Here is a 14,957-nt window from a genome sequence, read left to right as displayed (position 1 = left end):
ACATTCAAATCCACCCTTGTGAATCCACTAGGTGTTTTAGAGAGATTCCCTTTGGAGATGGCTCTCGGCTATTTGATAAGGAAAGCATAAAGGGCCGATGTGATTGGGTTCTACAGACTCGATAGCAATAAAACTCTGGCCTATAACCACTTGAGGTCCATAGCTCTATTTAACTACATTTTAGCTCGATACTTAGTGTATTTTGGGCTTTTCTGCCTATGGAACCAGAATGAAGCAATGCGCCTACCAGTGGGTCCTTTAATGCAACAATCCTCTTAAAAAACATGAAATACACAAGTCAGTATTGATATTGTATGGATTTAAAAGAAAACCAAGCACTCGAGGACTCCACGGGTCGATTAAAGAACGTTGCACAAAATATTGGTTTTATTCACAATAATAACACAGGATCTCGACCTTGGCTAGATTACACAAGGAAAGGACCTCTGTTTACCACAAAATACAATCCACCCACACACTCTGAGCACTTGCTCCACTCCAAGCCTCTCCAATCCTCTCGCTTATTACATTGTTTCCTCTTTTATCACTCAAATAATTCCTCTAACAATATCTAACAACAATCTTCTATTTTTAAGAGATCTAACAACAATCTTCTATTTCTTAGCTCTCCTTCACACCTATGCTAACAACTCTATCTCTAAATCTAAAATAAGATAGTCTCTAACTTATTACAATAATGAATTATAATAAATTGTTTGAGAGATCCAACCCTCTCAGTAAAAACCGGTTTTGACCCATCAGTCAATGAATTTCAAACTATTTATCCACAACATGTGAACAAGTTTTCACATTGCTAGCTAAGTCCTGATGCTCCTGCATCAGACTCTCGGGGAAGAAAAGACTCGTCCTTCAAGATTTCAAGACTTACTCCATACTTTTGTAGTTCTACTCCAGTCAACCAAATGGAATCTTCCACTGGCTGCTCTTTCCACTTGACTAGATACTAGAAATATGTATGCCCTTTGGTTTTCTTGGATACTCTTTGATCCAAGATAGCTTCAACTTCTTTCTTGACTGCTTTTGGTACCTGTTCCTCCCAGTTCACGATTTTAACTTCATCACCTGTATCTTCTTTCTACAACTCTGTCTCTGCCTCTCTGAATGGATACAAGTCTGCAACATTAAAAATGGGGGATATTCCAATCCCTCCTAACAACTCAATCTCATATGCATTGGCTACAAATTTCCTTGTAATTTTACAAGGTCCTATCTTTTTCATTTTCAGTTTGTTGTAAGTTTTAGTAGGAAATCTTTCTTTCCTCAAATTCACCATCACTAAGTCTCCCACTTGGAACTCTTTCTCTCTTCTTTTCAGATCTACCCTCTGCTAGTATTTACTGTTGCTTTCCTGCAATTTACCTTTGACTTCTTCCTGTAGTCTCTACATCTGTTCTGCAAAATCTTCAGCACTTTCACTCTTGGCTTCCTGTCTTCCCAAATATCTAAGCTCATACACTCCTCTTGGATGAATTCCAAAGACAATCTGAAATGGACTCATTCTAGTGCTTCGGTTTGGTGTATCATTGTAAGAAAATTCATCTTGAGTCAATGCCAAATCCCACTGTTTGGGATTCTGATATACTAAACTGCTTAATATATTCCCCAAGCTTCTATTCACTAATTTATTTTGTCCATATGTCTGGGGATGGTATGCTTATCTAAAACTGAGGTTAGTTCCTAGTTTCCTCCAAAGTGTCCTCCAGAAGTGCCCTACAAACTTGGTATCTCGATCTGATACAATACTTACAAGTAAACCATGCAATCCTAAAATCTTTGAAAATAATAAATTAGCTATGTGTGTTGCATCACTAGCTTTCCTACAAGCAATGAAATGTGCCATTTTAGAAAACCTATCTACTACAACATAAATAGAATTATTTCCTCTCTGAGTTTTTTTCAATCCCAGAAGAAAGTCCATGCTAACTGCATCCCACGGTCGATTTGGTATGAGAAATGGTTGATACAGTAATGTATTCTGACTCCTTCCTTTGGCATGCTAACATATCCTGCATTTATCAACAAACGTTTTAACATCAGTATGAGTTTTCGGCCAATAATAAAAAGCATTCACCCGAGTGAAGGTTTTATCTTGTCTAAAATGACTAGACAACGCTCCATTATGTTTCTCCTTGATTATGTTCTCCCTCATGGAACATTTGGGGATACATAACCTTTTTCTTTTAAATAATAGGCCTCCTTGAATGAGGTAGTCCATCCACTGAATTTTGTTATGGCTCGTTGGATTCTGAACCGTTGTGTAGATATCTCTAAAATCTTCATCATCCTTGTACATTTCCATCATTTCCTCAAATCCTACAACACCCACTTTAAACTCTTGCAAAAGAAAACTTACCTTACTCAATGCATCTGCTACCTTATTAGACTTACTACTCTTATGCTTTATTACAAAAGTAAAACTTTGTAGAAATTCTACCCATTTAGCATGCTTATGATTTCGCTTCGGCTAGTTATTAATAAACTGTAAAGCATGATTGTCTGAATATAAGATGAATTATTTTGGCAGCAAGTAATGCCTCCACTTTTTCAAAGCCTGCACAATAGCATAGGAATCCTTGCCATAATAAGAACATTTCTTCTTCACATCATTCAGTTTCTCACTGAAATATGCTATTGGCCTTTGCTCCTGGCTTAATACTGCACCAACTGCTACCCCACTTGCAACTATTTCTACTTGAAAGACTTTCTCAAAATTAGGCAATTCCAGAATTAGATTTTCCATAATCTTCTTATTTAGCAAATTAAAGTTTCTGTCCACTGCTTCTGTCCATGGAAATGGCTTATTGATCTCTTTGATTGTCTCAAGTATTGGTGCACAAACTTGATTAAAACCTCTTATAAAATTCCTATAAAAACTAGCAAGTCCATGGAAGCTCCTTACCTCCAATATGCTTCTAGGAGTAGGCCAATTTGGGATTGCTTGTACCTTCTCTGGATCCATCTTCAAGCCCTCTTTGGAAATGACAAGTCCTAAGTACACCAGCTCCTCCTTCATGAAACTACACTTCTTCAAATTGATTAGTAGTTTCTCCTTCTATAGAGTTCTCAAGACCAACTTAAGATGTTCTAAATGCTCCTATTTACTTTTGCTAAAAACCATAATATCATCAAGGTAAACAATGACAAATTTACCTACATACTCCTTTAAGACTTCGTTCGTTAGTCTCATGAATGTGTTGGGTGCATTAGTGAGCCCGAAAGGCATCACTAACAACTCATACAGTCTACTATTTGTTTTGAAGGCTGTTTTCCATTCATCACCTTCCCGAATCCTTATCTGATGATACCCGCTCTTCAAATATATATTAGTAAAATATCTATATCCAATCAAACAGTCCATTAAATCATCCATTATGGGCAAAGGAAATATGTACCTGATTGTTATCTTATTAATAGTTCTGGAATCTCTACACATGCGCCATTCTCCTCCATTCTTCGGACTAAGTATTGTTGGCATAACACATGGGCTTAGACTCTCTCTAATCATCCCCTTGTCCATTAGTTTCTATACTTGCCTTCCAACTTCGACATTTTCCTAAGGAGTTAGTCTATATGCAGCTTTATTGGGCAGACTTGCCCCTGGTATTAAGTCAATATGGTAGCTAACACTTCTAATCGATGGTAATACATTCAGTAATTCATCCACAATGATATCCATAAAATTATCTAACACAGCTCTAATTTCTTCAGGAAAATCATTTAAATTAGTAGAAGTTAAAATTACCTCGGGCCTCCCTACGATAACAAAGTGCAACGCCTTGCTTTTGTCGACCTCCTGTAGCAATTATTTGCCACTCATCAACATGATACTGTTTTCAAGCAATCATTTATCAACATCATTCTTCAATGGCAATAACATGTGCCTATTTCCATCCTTCTCTCTTATATAGGTGTTCCTTCTCCTGTCATGAATCACGTTCCGGTCAAATTGCCATGGTCTCACCAATAGTATATGACATACATCCATGGGCATTATGTCACATAGGATTACATCTTTGTATGTACCAATCTACATTTCAACGTTACATCGCTTTGTCACAGTGACTTGATGCCCCTTCTATAACCAAGACACTTTATAGGGTGTAGGATGTATTGTCATTCCTAGCCCAAGCTTATCTACCATCTCTGTGGACACAAGATTGTTAGTGATTCCACTATCAATTATGACCTTACAGCACTTACCCTTTGATTTACATGTGGTTCTGAACAAGTTCTTTCTTTTCGTAGGTTCTCCAACCTCCTTTTCTGCTCTAAGCAAAGTTCTTCTAAATAGCAGTGATTCACCTTCTTCCGGGGGTTCTTCTTTTTGCACAAGTCGAGGTGGTTTTGGCTTTGCCTCAACCACATTTGCACCCATCTTGCATGCTGATTTGTTATGAGGACAGTCCCATGACATGTGTCCCCATTATCCATAGGTATAACACCTAACATCTCTTCCTCGCCCTCTTCCTCTGGGCGCAAAACTTCCTCTGCTAGATTCACCCCTCTGTGGTGGTCTGCCACTTGAGCTTCCTGCTTCATGTTGATTTTTTGTTCCTCTAGATCTGGAAGCTCCTCTTCCTCTCATTGAGCTCTTTCCTCTATTTCTCTGACTCTGTTTCCTCAAGATTTTCTCCTCTACCTTCAGACTTGCTTGATAGGCATCCTCAACAGTTTTTAGACTTAATAAGCTCATCTCACCTTGTATCTCATACCTTAACCCATTTATATATGTAGCTATCTTTTCCACATCATCTTCTACATGCCCTGCTCTAATACTTAATCTATAGAATTCTTCCATATACTCCTTAACGGACATTCCTTTCTATTTTAAATTTTGCAATTTCTTAAAAAGATTCAAGTGATAGTCCTTAGGCAAAAACATGGCTTTCAGTTTGCTTACCATTTTGTCCCACTGCTTAATCTTAGATTTCCCTTTCCTCGTTCTTGATGTCTGTACCTCATCCCACCAGATGGCTACATGACCCTTCAATCTGGTGACTACAAACTTCACCATCTTATTCTCCTCAACCTCTTCATAGTCAAAGTATTGATCTATGGATCTAATCCAATCCATAAGCTGCTCTGCATTTAGACTCCCTTCATACATAGGGATCTCCATCTTGGGTTTCCTTCCTACTTTTGCCAGCATCTTTAGGACTTTGGCAGTCTCATTGTCTTCCTCTATTTCTCCCACATCTACAACAGATTCTTCTGAAGAGCTCTCAACTCCATCATCAGGTTCTCTTCTTTGGGTTGTCTCCATTGTCTCCATTCGTACACGCAATCTCCACACCTCTTCCAATAGAATTGCATTTGGCTCTAGTCTTCCTCGACCAATTCCTCTCCTTGGCGGCATCTTCACTACAAAAAACTCTTTCTTCTACTCTGATACCAAAAATTGTGCAACAGAAACAATGGTTTAATAAAAACCATAATGGATCTTAAACCCACAATCACCCCTCACTCTATCAAAACCCAAATCCTTTTAAAACAATGGCTTTCCCCTTTCAGGACTGAAAAATCCTTTAGAAACAGCTTAAAAGTGCTTTTCCGCCCTTATAAACAATTATCTAACTGTTCACCGCAGATCCAGATCTGACCAATCCAACAACTCAAATCAAAATGGAAAATCGGTGATCAGCAGGTGGAAGCTCCCAACTATCAGTGCTAACCTTTAGCCTGATGCGATATCGCTAATCGCTATCGGCAATTCGCAATAGTCGCTTCAACATATATACCCACTATGATGTGCCGATGTGATACAAATCAATGATCGCAAGTTGTAATGGTTGGGGCTGCTCCACTTAAGCAAAGCGATAACACTGCCAGACCCAATAGCACTCAACACTCCCTTTCATAAACTTTCAAATCCACCCTTGTGAATCCGCTAAGTGTTTTAGCGCGATTCCCTTTGGAAATGGCTCTCGGCGACTCAATAAGTAAAGCACAAAGGGTGGATGAGATTGGGTTCTAGAGACCCGATAGTAATAAAACTCTAGCCTATAACCACTCGACACTTAGTGTATTTTAGGCTTTTCTGCCTGCAGAACCAGAATGAAGCAATGTGCCTACCAGTGGGTCCTTTAATGCAACAATCCTATTAAAAAACATGAAATACATAGGCCAACATTGATATTGTATGGATTTTAAAGAAAACCGAGCACTTGAGGCCTCCACAGGCTGATTAAAGAATGTTGCACAAAATACTGGTTTTATTCACAATAATAACACAGGGTCTCGGCCTGGCCAGATTACATAGGGAAAGGACCTTTGTTTACCAAAAAATACAATCCACACACACACTTTGAGCACTTGCTCCACTCCAAGCCTCTCCAATCCTCTCACTTATTACATTGTTTCCTCTTTTATCACTCAAATAATTCCTCTAACAATATTTAACAACAATCTTCTATTTCTTAGCTCTCCTTCACACCTATGCTAACAACTCTATCTCTAAATATAAAATAGGATAGTCTCTAACTTATTACAATAATGAATTATAACAAATTGTTTGAGAGATACAACCCTCTTAGTTAAAACCGGTTTTGACCCATGAGTCAATGAATTTCAAACTGTTTAGCCACAACATGTGAACAAGTTTTCACATTGCTAAGTCCAGATGCTCCTGCATCACACAATGTGCATTGAATTGTGGGGTAAGGGGTTATGATAGCATGATTAATGTAATGGATTCTAGCTAGTTATTAAATATGATATTTCTTGGTAATATTTTAACAATAGACAAGACATGATTTCCCTTGATGCCACTGAGTGGGGTGAACATCCTCACGAAACGTTTAATAAAATAAATGTTTGTTGGTTTTTCCCTTCAGGGTTTTCAGGGTATATCGATCTTAAATATAAACAGTGAGTCCAGTGGTAGGTATTGAATATAATAGCTAATTTTTGTTTGTGTATTCTCATGTATTTTGATTAAGTTTATGATGGTTGGTAGCATTGATTGTTTTGTATATTGCACTAAATTTCATGAATTAGTAGTACATGACTAACTATTAAAATTATCCTTGAAGATATATTGCAATATGCATAATTCAATTTTTATTTGAAGATTATTAAAGATTATAAACAATATGTTAGTGGTATATCATTTCCATGTTATTTTTCTATTGGTGCAAATATGTTTTCAAATTTGTGGCTGATTGGATTGTTATTATAATTATTATTGATACTCAAGCACTAATGGTGAATTAGTGTTCCTGTATGAGTAAATATTTGTATATATTTTATGCATAATATTATAGTGTGCAACGAAACTACAATGATTGTAAAAGTGGATATTTGTTTAACAATGCACACATATGACTCTAAGCTGTTGAATGTTACAAAGAAATTAGATCACGATAACAATAGCGTCCTTAAAGTGACTGATTTAATAGAAATGCATTGTTATGTCAATAATAAAAGAAGAAAAGAAAAAAAGTTATGGATTTTTATATGAACATACATAAATGATAATTGGTAAGATGAAGGAAATCAAAATTATTTGGTAGGTTACAAAAGGTGACAATGCTACAAAAATTTTAAAATTATTAATATTATTAAATACCCTAACTTTACTAATTATCTTAAAATGGATAAATTGAAAGGGTAATTAATAACCAAATTAAATTAAATTCATAAAAAATATAAATAAAATGAGGAAAATAACTCAGGAAGAAATGAGAAGAAAAATCAAGGAGGATGAGTGGGTTAGGATGGGGGAAAATTGAAAGGAGGGAAATGCTTAAGATGATAAGAAATGGATGGTGGGTTTCCAGGATTCGCTTAACTAGTATCCATCATCTCGGCTAAAATTATTAGGATGCTTTTAAATTTCAACGGCCTAACTAGTATCCATCATCTCGTTTAAAATTATTACGATGCTTTTAAATTTCGAGGGCCTCCCTAACAACCTGGCTGGAGTGATATGGGGCAGAAGCTAAGATTTTGGGTTTGTAAAAAAAATGAGATGTTTGGTTGATGAGAGTACTCAACAATGGCAGATTTTACAATGTGGTTGTGGAAGATATCAACCATGTTCTCTTTCAACTGAACTTTGAAGGAGATTTGTAGATCCCTCAAAGCTCGGTTGAAAGAGAACATGGATGATAACTTCCAAAACCACATTGCAAAATCCATTATTTTTTGAGCACTACCATTCGAAAAAATATCTCATATGTTTTGGTAGAACCAAAATCTTAGCTTCTGCCCATATCACTCCAGTCACTCAAGTGGGGTCATTAGGGATGCCCTTGAAATTGAAAAGAAACCTAATAATTTTAACCGCGATGATGGATTCCAGTTAAGCCAATCCTAGAAACCAACCATCCATTTCTTATCATCTTCACCCTTTCCCTCCTTTTAATTATACCCCATCCTCACTCCCGCTCCCACCCTCAATTTTTTCTTAGTTTTTCTTCTCATTTCTTAGTTATTTGTTTTCCTCATTTTAATAATATTTTTTACAGTTAATTTGATTATTAATTGCCCTTCCAATTTATCCATTTTAATATAATTAGTAAAGTTGTGGTTGTTGTTGTTGGTGTTGTTGTTGTTGTTGTTGTAGTTGTTGTTGTTGTTGTTGTTGTTGTTGTTGTTGTTCCCGCTTCTCTTTTTAGAATTTTTGACCAATTAAAATAAATATTTAATCTCTTTGGGGTAATTTATTCATATTTATGATTTCCAAATGTTTACATTGTGACCAATTTCGTTTAAATTTAATTTACTTGTTATAATTATGTCTTTGACATAATCAATAATAATATTTAATTATAAATTTTAGTTACTTTTTTATTTTTATTTTTTGACCAATCAAAAATAATTTTTAAGTTTAATTTTTTTATCTCAATCCTTTCAGTTATTTATATTTATGTTGATTTTGATTTTTCAAGGAATTATATTAAATATAAAACTAAATCTTTCAATTCTCTCTGTGTGGTTTAGTCAAAATTATCATGCAATGCCCCTGTAATCTTACTATCTCTAAGAGATGATCTTGTAATCTTACTATCTCTAACAGTCGATACTTCACTCTAACAACTAATTCTTCACTCCATTCTCTATATATTTTGGTCAAACACTCTTCCTATCATCAATTTTCAATTTTCTTCCTGTCTTGAAGGTTGGTGAAGTGTTCACCCGAAAGTTGGGCTCTTCAAACAATGCACATATGATTCAAGAAGTTCTCAACAACAATATTTTACTTCCTGTGGAAACATACATGATATAATAACGAAAAAAATTCAACTAACTGTAATATCCATGTAAATTAGTAAATTCATTGTCTATATATATATATATATATATATATATATATATATATATATATATATATATATATATATATATATATATATAATAATAATAATATATCTTCATGTGAAATATTTTTTAAATATAATAAAAGTGACAGTAGATAATTTTGACAAAATCTTAGTAAGTGTGGGTGACATAAACCGGTCTAGATCTATCTTAAATCTCGATTTAGTGAGCACGGAGAGGGATCAAATCTTTTTTCACTCTAAAAAGAGATTTTTTCTTGAAGAGATTTAGTTTCTCTCAGATCCAGATTTAAGATGGATTTAAACTAGCTTTATTTTGAAAAAAAAAAAATTATTTTATTAATATAAATTTATTAATTATTTTCTTAATTTTAGTACATTTTTCTATATAAAAATATATTTATAAATTTAAATAAAAAATAATTTGTAAAAAATATGAAAAAATTAATTTAATTTGATTTCTAAGATTTTAATTTCATAAAATTTGTTTGAAACTAAATTTTATATTACAATAAATTTAAACAATTGAGAAAATTATAAAAAATACTTTCAATTCAAGAAAATGAAAATGTTATTGGGATGATTTTGGAATATTAGAATAAACATTTGTCTTTATTTTGATTTTTATTTATCATCTATTTTCACAGTATAATTTTATATAAATTCATTTATTATTTTGATCAAATTATTTTAAATTGAAATATATTGATAAATTTGAAGAAAAAATTAATTTAGAAAAAAAATAAATTTAATTTAACTTCTCTATTCTGATTTCACAAAATTTCAATTTGAAATTAAAATTTGTTTGGAACTAAATCTCATATTACAAGTAAATTTACACGATGAAAAAGGTTATAAAAAAAAATAGTTCAGGAAAATGAAAATATTTAGCAGATGATTTTGCAATGATTTTGGAATAAACATTGCTTTATTTTAATTTTTAATGATCGCTCCTTTTCGCTTTCACTATATAATCTTGTTTTTAAAGTTTTCATTAACACACGACCCACTATTGAACTTAAACAAGTATGTTGTTTTTAAAGTTTTCATTAACACACGGCCCACTATTGCACTTGATCAAGTGTGGTGCTGCGAACCCATGATTTTAAAAGTGTATCCATCAATACCGTACCATACTTGATAGGTATCAGATGGAATAAGAGGAAAGAATTTCCTGTGTACGCTACTTAGGATCAGATAGCGTTTACTGGCAAGACCAGTGTAATTGCGGTCGAGTAGGACCTGCAAGTGCTTGGGGGTGGAAGATCAGAGAAGGAACTCTTCCTACGGTCGAGTGGTTTGACAAGCACTCAAGTAGGTTTGCAGAATAGCAGGTATGGCCTACTGTGAGACTATTTATTTACTGAAGTTATCTTTTATACTGTACTGTGCTAAACTAATATACTGTTCTGTGAGAAGAAATGGAAACAGTAGGGGTTAGTTGACTATTATTCTTATCTGAAAATAAAAAGAGAATCAAACAGTATTTGTATAAACAGAGACCGAAACGCATTTGTTTTGGAAGAAGAAACAGACATCAAAACCTTGCATTTTATCTAGAAATAACCATACGACATAAATATGAATAAACAAGTCTTTATTATCTGAATGACATTTAGAAATATGAAAGGGGTATACCGTAGACCCTCTGTTTAAGTTACAAGTCAAGCAAACGAAATATATATTCTGTATAGCAAGATTCGAGAGAGATGGAATATGCATTCTTGGTAGAAACCCCTAATACGCATTCATAGCATGGCACTGAATCATAAGGTGGACTGGTAAGTCCCGCAACAAGGATGAGTTCATATATATATGTTACATCGTTGTCCACATAAAATAAAGAAAACTTAAATGCAGAACAAACCCCGGACCCGGATAGCCGTAGCTGGAGAACGATAAGAACCTCATAAATTATGAAATCGAACTCTGCACTTTGCATGCACAGAATGCATATTCAAAACAAACGAATTTTGACTATCCAACAAATAAACAATATGTGCGACCAGAATAGCACGATAACTGTGGTATATGCATTCTCAGTCCAACTTACAAGTAAACCCCAAAGTTGAACGGAAATGAAAACAAGCCGCAGGGTATCATAATCAACCAGAATACATCATATAACAGAAGTATTATAACTGTAATACAACAACATATTTGTAGTGAGTCTTGTGACATTAACGCAATATCATAATGAATATGGATAGTTGTATATTAATCATTCTGTGTGGAAAAACTCAGAATAGTAAACTAGGAGACAGAAGATAAAATCCGCCGAGAGGACTGTAAACAAGAGTATGTGAACAAACCGAACTTAAAAGGGTTAGCCTCACTTATACAGGAAAGTAATAAAACGGTCTATGACAGAGTCAAACTATAAGCTCATTCACAAATAATTGTCCGTAGACAAAATGAGCCGAATGGCTTAAACTTAAAATAAACATGCTAAAATAATCCCTGGACTAATCAATTCGAAGCTCAGAGTGCTGTGCTTCTCGACAATGGGGTCCCGCCTGAGCAAGGCTAGAGGCCGTTTCATTGTGAGAGAACCCTGGTTTATGCGGAAGTCGAATCGAAATAGTCAATGTCTGACATCCCTGCTCAAGGGAAGCCGGATTCAGACTTCGATTCGAGTGATGAGAATGCAAAATAAACAACAGTAATTTGCATACCTGGTTAAGGGCGGCCGACAGCACGTAGGAAGCTACCCTTGCCCTCAATGCTCGATGACAGCTTCTTACCTGAACCAGCAATCAATACTTAATTAAATCTGAGAATAAAATGCAGTATGGAACAATGGTATAATAAAAACTAACACTGTTGAGTAATAGCTGGAAATCGTGATAGACAAAGGGACTGTAACAAATTAGAGTTATAAGGAAACTTAGCATATTACCGCTAGTAAACATTGAAGCATTGCAAATTATAAAGGAACGCATACCTAAATCGTTTCATAGCCTTAACAGTAGCTGTAAATTGCATGAGAACTACACAGGGTTTCAGAGCTACAGCAAACTCGTCGCTTGACCAAATGAACAATAGAATCCGAAAGAAATGGAATAGGTTTATAAACTTTCCATACCTATGACCGATTCGTGGCATGTTTTCCCTCCGTTGATCTGCCATAAGCATTGTTTACCGTTCGATAGCCGGTGGAAATGGGCGCAAAATCAATATTCTCCGAGAAGCCAGACTGTAACAACTCGAGTGTTATGAAACCAGCTCAAGAAAAGATAGAAAATATAGATCAACGCCTTAGAATTCAGCCTCTTCGAGGGGGCAACCTCCTTTACATTACATAAATGAACAATTCTTGGATGATACAAATGAAAAGACCTCCTTTCTATATATAGGAGTCTAAGGGGTTATAACATAATCAGAGCCGACATAACAATAATAATGTAAGGGCATAATAATAACAATAGTGGGCTTCTATGGGGCACAATAGTAACAATATGGGGACTACATGGGTACATCAATATAATAAGTGGGTTATACTAATAATAATAAGGGGTTACACTAGTAGTATAGGGGCCTAACATGCCCCTCTCCTTCAAAAAGCGTTGTCCTCAACGCTTGAGTAGTTCTTGATGCTTCTATATAAAATTCTTGTCCTCCCATGTGGAATATTCAGTGGGTAAGTTCTTCCACTTGATGAGATACTCTGAAATTGATCGATTTCGTAGCTGTCGGGTTCTTGTTTCTGTGACTGCTCTAGGTTCCAATATGATTTTTCCTTCCTCTTCAATTTCTGGCAATATTGCTTGAATTGGGATCTTTTGCAACTTTTGAATAAGTGGCCATACTTCTTCGTTCCTCTTCCATTCATCCGTTGCTTCGTTTATCCAATCTGGTTGGATAATATAAATAGCACAAAACAATGCTTCCACATCCTCATCCTTGAAGCGTCTTCCCATTCGGTAAGGTCGCCATTTTTTAAGTGCATGTAGTATTGCCGACATTTCCTTCTCATAAATAGCTTGCTTGAGATGTAGCAGTAAAAATACCCAATCACTTACATCAAAACATTTTTCACTACGATGTTGATCTACCTGTTGTTTCATTTGATTTTGCACCGAAGTGGCGTTATCCTTTAAAGGTTGGAGAACTTGTTGTTGATACTCGATATGATCTTTCTCTGCTTGAACCTTTTTCTTCTTGATATGTCCTTCTATCTTTTGAGGAGTGGTAATTTCTTCCAGTCCTTTACAAGATATGGTCGGATTCATTTCTTGATGCTCGATGTGATCTTTCACTTCTTGAACATTTTTCTTCTTGATGTGTCCTTCTATCTTGATAGTTTGAGGAGTGGTAATTTCATCCATTGAATTACAAGATATGGTTGGATTCATTTCTTCTTTCTCGATGTGATCTTTCACTTCTTGCACCTTTTTCTTCTTGATATGTCCTTCTATCTTGAGAGTTTGAGGAGTGGTAATTCTTGCCAATGCTTTACAAGATATGGTCTGATTCATTTCTTCTTTCTCTTCATATTCTATGTAAAATAATTTCTTCTCAGCACACCTATGACCTTTAGTGCATTTGCTATCACAATTGTAACAAAGCCCTTTTTCTCTTTTTTCTTCCAATTGTTGTGGTGTAACCCTTGTAGGTTGTGGAAGGCTGGGAGAAACAACACTTCCATCTTTATAGTTGTGAGGGGTATGCTTCCTAGTTTCCATAATTTTGCTTTCCATTATGTCACAAAGCCCTTTTACTCTTTCCAATTGTTCTGGTGTTGCTCTAAAGAAGGTGTTGCTCTTTGTATCCTCATAATGTGCTATCATTTCCTCCGTGAAAATTGACCACGTAACAAGTTTTTTACGAGAACAAAGCCCTTTGTACCATAAAAATTGATCTGGTTCTAAATATGAAGATGCAATACATACCTTTTGTAACAGTTGTACACCATGTATATTAAAATATTGCTCCATCTGAAGTATCCAATTTACCGGATCCTTGCCATCAAACTTCCTCATCTTGCTTTTTCTTGATTTTAGGATCTCTACCTTGAAACGACTGTAACTATGTACTTTCGAATATTTAAGTTCTAAAATTAAGACCTGTAGTAGCCCACTGTGTCCTCTTTCCAATGCCACAAGTCTGATCCAAATTGGATTCTCCAAGAAATATTTATGCACAATCTCCCGCAGTGACCTGATTATAGACTAGTTCAGTAGAGCGAACTTGTATGAAGCGCCACGTGTCACTGTTTCAATCTTTGACTCGGAAAAATATATAAAAAGAAACTACAGTCCGTCCTCTTTCTGTAACTTCTTACGAAATTTCAATCCAATCCTCAGAGAGAAAGTTATGACGATTTTCCCCAGGTCATCGGTTTTGAATGTAATTCAGGAGTCTGCAAAAAGACCAACTTCCTCAGATCATATCTCCGAAAATGTTGCACGACAAGCTCTGAAATTTGGACCCAAGGTTCAGCGCTAATTATTATCAAATGGGTTTTTTTTGCGACTTCTGAAACGTCACAGAAAAAAAGTTATAGCGAACATGCCACGATGACCTGTTTGGAGCAGCGAAACCCTAGAATCCAAAGCTCTGATACCAAATGTTATGAAACCAGCTCAAGAAAAGATAGAAAATATAGATCAACTCCTTAGAATTCAGCCTCTTCGAGGGGGCAACCTCCTTTAC

Source organism: Pinus tabuliformis, chromosome 1_1 (genome assembly GCF_031772625.1).
Source record: "Pinus tabuliformis cultivar Carrire ecotype Pingquan chromosome 1_1, CPIR1, whole genome shotgun sequence".
Classification (NCBI taxonomy): domain Eukaryota; kingdom Viridiplantae; phylum Streptophyta; class Pinopsida; order Pinales; family Pinaceae; genus Pinus; species Pinus tabuliformis.
This window is presented reverse-complemented; position numbering follows the sequence as displayed.